Here is a 7,889-nt window from a genome sequence, read left to right as displayed (position 1 = left end):
CAATGACCTGTTTATTTAAGTAGTTTGCTATGAAATGTTGCTTTAAAAGAAAACGCGAATTACGCTATTGGGAACTGGGGTAATGATAATGAGCCTTCAACCAACTGTAGCTTACAGGTAACATTAAGGATCATTGATTCTAATAGAGTTCGTTTTGTGCGCTTATTGGTGGGCTCACAGACGTTTTTTAATCGTTAAAAATCATTTTATTTGTTAACATTTTAATTATTACCATATCAGCCCGATGTTATCAGTTATGTTTTTTTTCTTGTGTCGGAGAGTTTCACTCTGTGAGTGTGTGGGGCGGAGCAGGCAGCTCTCAAATACTGCAGCGTGTGTGAGAGTTGCGTTACTCTGCCCTGATCACAGACAGCGCCGTCCTCGGGAGATACAGAGCTGCTAAGAACAATGCATGGCGGAGAAAAGTGTTTGTTCGAAAGCCTGGTTACCATTTACTTGAGCTGATGCTGACAATGGTCCTTCTGTGCAACTTTTTTTCATTTGAGACCGGAGATTCAAACAATTTGTCAGACGTCTAGATAAAAAGTGCATGACTTTGCGCAGTTAGTTTCCTCATTAAACATGTCTGTCCTTTATACGGGCTTATACGTAGACAACGTCACAATCACTAGGGGCTTATGTTGTCCTTGCATACAAGGCTGTGCAATACGACAGTTATTTTATTTTATTTTCCGGGATCACTAGATTCTGATTGTGAATTTGGCTTTAAGCTATCTGTCTGCTAACAACAGAAACAACATGTTAGTGTACACTACTCATCATACCATGATGCACTTAGTGTTTTTTTTTTCTTCAAAATGTATTAGAGTGTAATTGTTTTAATGTGCATGGAATACTGGAATTGTAGAATGAATTGAAGATGAAGGTACTATAATAAAAATTCTAACCTTGCATTTATTCTTCTGTTTTAGTAATTGCTGTCTGATGGCTGAACAAAAATCTAATCCTGTATGGCAGCATTTCACAAAGCCAACACCAGGAAAAGCCAGGTGCAATATCTGCAGCAGACTGGTGAGCTTGGGAGCTGAAGAATGAGTTTGCTGCTAAAGAGATTCTGATGCTGCTATCTTTATTGTTTATAAGTTTAAGTTGTTTATAAGTTGTATTGTGTTTTTGTTATTTAAGTTTATATTTAAATTTACACAAGTCAGTATTCAGTAAATGCTAAGTTGAGAAATTTTGTGTATCGTTTGTTATTATTAATGTGATATTTTATCATGCAAATAGAGGGGAAAACGTCCAATTTTCGGCCAAAAAATATCGGCAGCATATATCGGCCATCGGCTGACCCTGACTCCTAAATATCGTCATCGGCATCGGCTATTGAAAAACCCATATCGGTCGACCTCTACTATCAACCTTTGCAGGCTTGAGACAGGTTCGTTGGCAAGTGACGATGTTGCCACTAGTACTGAAAAGTCTCTCTGACGGCGAGCTTGTCGCAGGAATACACAGGTTTTTGCGGGCAAGTCTGGCGAGATGAGGAAAGCTTAGTTTGTGTACTTTCCACCATGCAAGTGGATCCTCCTCTTTGTCTATTGGAGGTGTTAGCAGGTAAGTGTTTAGCTCTGCTTCCAAAGCATCCTTTAGGGTCAGAGAGGAATCACCCTTTGCTTCAGTTTCTCTCTGTTTAAAGAAGCTTCCCAATGACTTCTTTGCTTTCTTTGCCTGGGGTGCACTGGTAACGTTGGGCTCCACGTCAGTGCTGCAGCTTGATTTCTCCTGGCATTCCATCATCTGTGATACCACTCTGGCCTTAACTTGGGTCTTCTTGTCTGCACTGATGAAGTCTATCTTGAACCGGGGGTCCAAAAAATATGCCATATCTAGCAGCTTCTGAGTATCATCATCTTCGTATTTCTCATTGAGGTAGTCCAGCATCTTCATCTTTATGTTCTTGGTCAGGTCTGTGTCTTCCTCTCGCATTTCCAGTAGTGAAGTGTTGAAGAGCTGAAGAACTGGCTTTACAAAGGAGACACTGACGTATTCATCGCCTGAAAGTGCATCAGTGAAATCCAGCATTGGGCCCAGTGACTTGCTTACAGACTCCAGCACATCTATATCTTGCCAGGTTGGAATTAGATGCCGCAGCTTCTTGTCTGCAGACAGGACCTGAGTTAAAGCCTGCTGCTGCTCTAATATCCTGCTGATCATCATCTGTCTGGAACCCCATCTTGTTTGGCATTCTGAGATGAGACAATGTGATGGTAGATTGAGTTCCTTCTGGACTTTTGCCAGGGCATCGCTGGCCTTCCAGCTGTGAGAGAAGTGGCTCACCAGCTTCTTGCAGACTCCTGTAGCACGATCATTGCGGCCATCCTTTTTCACTGCATTTTCTAAGCGGAGAAAACAAACAAAACATTGCGAACTTTAATTATTGAAGCACACTGTTTTATTTCAAACAATAAATGAAGAGCTCTTTTCCAAAACGCGATAAACGCCAATAATAATTTCCTTGTTTCAGATGCAGTTTCTTTCCAAACCCCAATAAGCACCGAACTTAATTTTAGCCTAGTGAACGTTCTCGCAATCCAACGTGGCTGCGCTCCTAACAGATGTTTGTTCATTAGGCTATAATTCCTCAAAATAAGTAAAAAAATCTTATTCTCTCTCTCTCTCTCTCTCTCTCTCTCTCTCTCTCTAAGTTTTCGGTGCTGATGCAGGACGCGTTCATGTAAACGGCCCCTAAAAGCTGTGACAAAGAACCAGCAAAAGTAATGATTAGGAATATGTAAAATATTGCAATGAGACATTTTAATTGTTTATTAATAACTGCGAACATGAAAAATAAAAGACAAAAGACTTTTAAAAAAAGACAACCATCAATTTTTGGGAAAAATGGATGGATTTATAGCGTTTTGAAAAGAAAAAAAATTTACTTTGAATTTTTCAACAACAATATAGTTGTTTGATTTAATAATCATTATTCAACATGTTCAGACTAAGCAAAAAACATTTTAACAGGATAAATTGAATATTCACAAAATGTGTGGGTCTAGGTAAAACAATTAATTTCCCTGAAAACTATTGAAATGGAGTTATCGCATTTTGGAAAAGAGCTCCTCAAATGTGCTCATAAAACTATTTTTTGTTTAAAATTAAATGTTTAGTGTCTGTATTTTTTCTTACGTTTTAAAGCTCTACGTACACACATGCAACAAATTCATTTTACAAGTTTTGTCAGGTTCAGGACAGGTTATTAAGTAAAACAGCTGAGTAAAAATGTATTTTTATTTTGGATAAAGATCATGGTCATTACTCACCAACTGCAAGATGCAGTCTGTGGCCGAAGCACTGTAGCCTGGTCCACTTGTTCAGATCGGCAGCTTTCACCATGTTCGCTGCATTATCTGTTGTTATACAGACTTGACGTGTCTCATCTAAGCCCCAAGCGGACACCGCTTCTCTCAGGGCCTCTGCGACATTCTCGGCTGTATGACTTTCCGGGAAAAATGCCGTCTGCAAACAGCGACTTTTTAGCTCGAAGTCCTCTGCGATGAAATGGACCGTCAGACTCATGTAGGGCTCCGTTGTCCTGCTGGACCACAAGTCTGTTGTAGTTGCATAGTATTCCACGTGCGACAGTTCTGCTTCAATCTTAGATTTGCATTTTTCATACAGCTCTTTTATCGCAACTTGGGAAAAATATGTGCGGGATGGTATAACATACCGCCTGTCAAGCGTTCGGATCATTTTCTTAAATCCCTCTTTGGCGACGGTATTTAATGGCAACATATCTTTAGCGATATGAAACGTTATTGCGTCTGTTATTTCTTTCTGTCATTGAGAGCCTTTCTGGTAAGGTGTCACACTGGCAAAGGCATCACAAACATTTGTTTGTTTTGGTTGACATCCAGATTTGGCTTTGTATTCGTTGTAAAGAGCTTTGTGGTGCCGTTTTAAGTGATCAGACAAATTGGTGGTGTTTCCATGTTTTGTGGCCACAACTTTATGACACTCCATGCAAAGTACCTCTTTTTGGTCAACATCCTCCTTTTTGTAGCCGAAATAGTCCCAAATAGATGATTTCGACTTTCTTTTTGGTACGAAATCATTTTTTTGCGGCGGATCCTCTTCGTCGCGCATTTTTAGCAGTGAATGTTGGCTGTGAGCGGTGAGCAGCGACACAGCGAACCAATCACTGTGCAGGCACGCGGAACGTGCATGTCACCCCAGCAACAAGCCATACAACAAACTCGTGTTTACTGTGTGCTACCGTTCTCTTAATACACAATGGGCTTCTACCCTTCACATCGTATGTTCCGGCGATGTGACTATCGCTCACGCGCACATCGCGATGTCGATGTCAAAACAGAATATCGTTCAGCCCTAGTGCAGAGCTTGGAAGTCTGCGGATGTGTTCCTTTTTAACCCTCTGGAGTCTTGGGGTAGGGGACACACTTTCACTAACTGGGGCATGCTCACACATTTCATTCAATATCATAAACTTAATTCCTGGCAAATAAATTATTTCTTATATATTTGGTTTGGTAACAAACTCATCTTAATCTTAGTGTACTTTAGATTTATGTGAAGTTTGTAATTTGACATTCAAAGTATAGACATTGCAAAATGCACTTTGGAACACTCTGTGGGTGTTTGTTTAATATTATCTTTGAAAGTCTTATTGTACTGTGTTGGCATGATTTGCATAGTGTGGGAATGTTTCAGCCTTATAGATTGTGATTATGTGTTAATGTAAGTAGTACAAGCATAATATTTATTATTCATGTATTTGAGCTGATTTACATTTTGTTTTGGTATGAAAAGGTTATTTTGATACGTCCCCCATGGAGGGGACCACATATTAAACGGATTTTTGGAACAGGGAGCCGGAAGTGGGGCTTGCCCCATCTGCTCCAGGCATCGACCCGGTATTGCAGTGCTTCCGGGAACGGTGCACCTCTACTGCCCCCTGTTGTTGAAAGGCAGAACTGACTGACTGAATGGGTGACTAATAGACTGAGTGCCTCTGGATGGCCAACTAATTAGCCGCATGTGGTGTGAGGGAGGGGCCCTGTCCGTGCGCGGCCCCAATTTTTCTTTTTTTTTAAAGTAAGGTGACACGCTGTCGTTTGTGCGGTGGGCAGCTGTGCTGAGGTAAGGCATGACTTCATCTTTGCCTTTTGAATTTTCCCTCATGTTTGTTTAAATGATTGCTGTTTTTTGAGAGGACAGGAGGACAGGGAGGACGCCGGTGGCTGCGACGCCCCTGGGCATTCTACTCTGAGCGGGGGCGTCACGGAGGCCCGGCTAACGGCGACCCGCTAAGCGGCAGCCCCATATCGACTCGGGTCTCTCTTCGGTCTTCAGGACCGGTATACGTTTCTTCTCTTTTCTGGATTGGAAAAGACAAGAGCAAAAGTGGAAGAGTTGACGAAATGGCGTCGGATGGCGTAGCTTATAGCGGTGGGTAGTAAAGACCTTGCATTCCAGAGCATCCCTGCGCATATGAGAGTCTGCTCCATACATCTCCGTTCAGGTAAGTCAAGTTCCGGTGTGATCACTAGACTCCATTCCTGTGTTTGTCCCTAAAGAGAACAGCCAGGATAGGAAATGCTGGAAACCCATCCCGACTGGAGTCCATCCCTTCCCGGTGACACAGTAACCCGAAAGTGTTTGTGAGTGTGGTTTATGTCAGATTAGGAGAGCTGAAATGAACCTTTTGTTGGATGATAGTCGGCGACCAAAACAAGAGCTAGATCACAGAAAAGTGTTTCAAAAGCGACAGCGTCAAAGTGAAATGCAACGCTGGATGGAAGTTTTCTAGTCCTGATGAAGGATGTAGAATCGGAATCCAGATATGTTTCCATACAAGGAATTTGCCTTGGTGGTGCTTTTACATGACATTACAAAGAACATAAGAACATAAGAAATTTACAAACGAGAGGAGGGCATTCGGCCCATCAAGCTCGTTTGGGGAGAACTTAACTAATAGCTCAGAGTTGTTAAAATTTTATCTAGCTCTGATTTAAAGGAACCCAGGGTTTTAGCTTCTGCTACACTAGCAGGAAGACTATTCCATACTCTAACTACACGCTGTGTAAAGAAGTGCTTCCTCAAATTTTTCTCCCGCTAATTTCCACTTATGGCCACGAGTTCTAGTATTTAGACTAATATTGAAATAGTCATTTGGCTGAAGAGCATCCAGACCCGTTAGAATCTTATAGACCTGAATCATATCCCCCCTTAGTCTCCTTTGCTCAAGGCTAAACAGATTCAGTTCCGCTAACCTCTCCTCATAAGACATTCCTCTAAGACCAGGAATCATTCTCGTAGCTCTTCGTTGCACCTTTTCTAAGGCAGCAATGTCCTTCTTGAGGTATGGTGACCAAACCTGCACACAGTATTCTAGGTGGTGTCTTACCAAGGAATTATATAAGTGTATCATCACCTCCCTTGACTTAAACTCCACACACCTAGAGATATAACCCAACATTCTGTTGGCCTTTTTTATTGCTTCCCCACACTGGCGAGAGTTACCCACATTTAGCAAAGACATATGCAGAAAGGTAATAAACAATAGACTGGCAATTGGGTAATATGATAATTATATGATAATTAAGTTTATTAATGGTAGTAATGATGGTATTATGATATTTATATATGTGTGTGTACATAGTAATCATTGTAGTATGAATATAAACTATATAAATGGTATAATATTTTAAAGGGCTCTTAAATGGTGCCGTTATTAAGTAGCAGCCAAGTCAACTATATGTGCAAGAGTGCAATATGTATACAGAATTTGCAGTATGTGTGCATAATGTGCAAGAGTGCAGAATATAATCATAGAGGAAGTTTATCAGTTGTTCACTGGTTATGCTGGTGGATATTTCACTGCAGCTGACGATTAATTGAACGTCCATTCAGAGACTGGTTTGGTTAATGAGAGAGACTACCTGAGGGGAGAAGCTCTTGGCGTGTCTTGTGGTCTTGGTTCTGATTGCCATGAGTCTTCTCATGGAGGGTAAGGCTTGAAAGATGTGGTGAGCAGGGTGAGATGGGTCCTCAAAGATTTTGTATGCCCGTTTCCTGGTTCTGGTGATGTAAAGTGTCTGGAGGGTAAGCAGGTTACTGCCGATTATTCGCTCTGCTGAGTGGATGATGTGTTGCAGTCTGGCCTTGTCTCGTTCAGTGGCTGATCCAAACCAGGCTGTGATGGAGGAGGTGACGATGGACTCAATGATTGTAGCGTAAAACTGGGCCATCGTGGTTATAACATGTTATTTTGGATCAGGCACGGACAGTTGTTCATTCCGCATTAGCTCCGATAGAATAGTATTAAATGCAAAGCTAAAGTCCACAAACAGAATCCTAACATATGTCTCAGGGCACTCCAAAAGTCGGAGTAAGAAATGGAGTCCAGTGTTAACTGCATCGTCCACAGGTCTGTTGGTTCTGTAGGCAGACTGTAGCCTGGGGTCAAGCGATAGGTCTGTGATGGTTTTAAGGTATGACAGCACAAGTCTCTCAAAAGCCTTCATTACCACCGATGTGAGAGCCACCAGTCTGTAGTCACTGACTGGTTCAGTGACTGGTTGAAAATATCTGTGAAGACAGGTGACTATTGATCTGCACAGTGCTTCAGAGTGGCTGGGGAGACAGAGTCTGAACCAGGAGCTTTCCTTGTATTCTGGCTACTGAAGATCTTGTTTACATCTCTGTCGTTGATTCTCCTGGGGAGGTGGCTGGACGTGGGGGGGGGGTGAGCTGGGTATAGTGTGGGCGAGGTGTGAAGGTACCCAGGTGTGAAGAAGGCCATTGAAAAGGTGAGGGCTGTATGATGCGCGAATGTGGCTTTTCAAACCCGCAGTAGAATTTGAACAGGTTTTTGTCACCACTCCTGTAAGCTTCATCTTTTGTTT

General features: G+C 42.0%; 1 pseudogene; it reads left to right on the top strand.

Annotated features, from left to right (window-relative positions):
• Positions 1-4,696: 4,696 nt before the first annotated feature.
• On the top strand, positions 4,697-4,929 carry LOC140586405 (U2 spliceosomal RNA; annotated as a pseudogene).
• Positions 4,930-7,889: the final 2,960 nt, after the last annotated feature.

Source organism: Paramormyrops kingsleyae, unplaced genomic scaffold (assembly GCF_048594095.1).
Source record: "Paramormyrops kingsleyae isolate MSU_618 unplaced genomic scaffold, PKINGS_0.4 ups52, whole genome shotgun sequence".
Lineage (NCBI taxonomy): Eukaryota > Metazoa > Chordata > Actinopteri > Osteoglossiformes > Mormyridae > Paramormyrops > Paramormyrops kingsleyae.
Note: the sequence above shows the minus strand (reverse complement) of the source record. Positions and strands in the feature narration are given on the sequence as shown.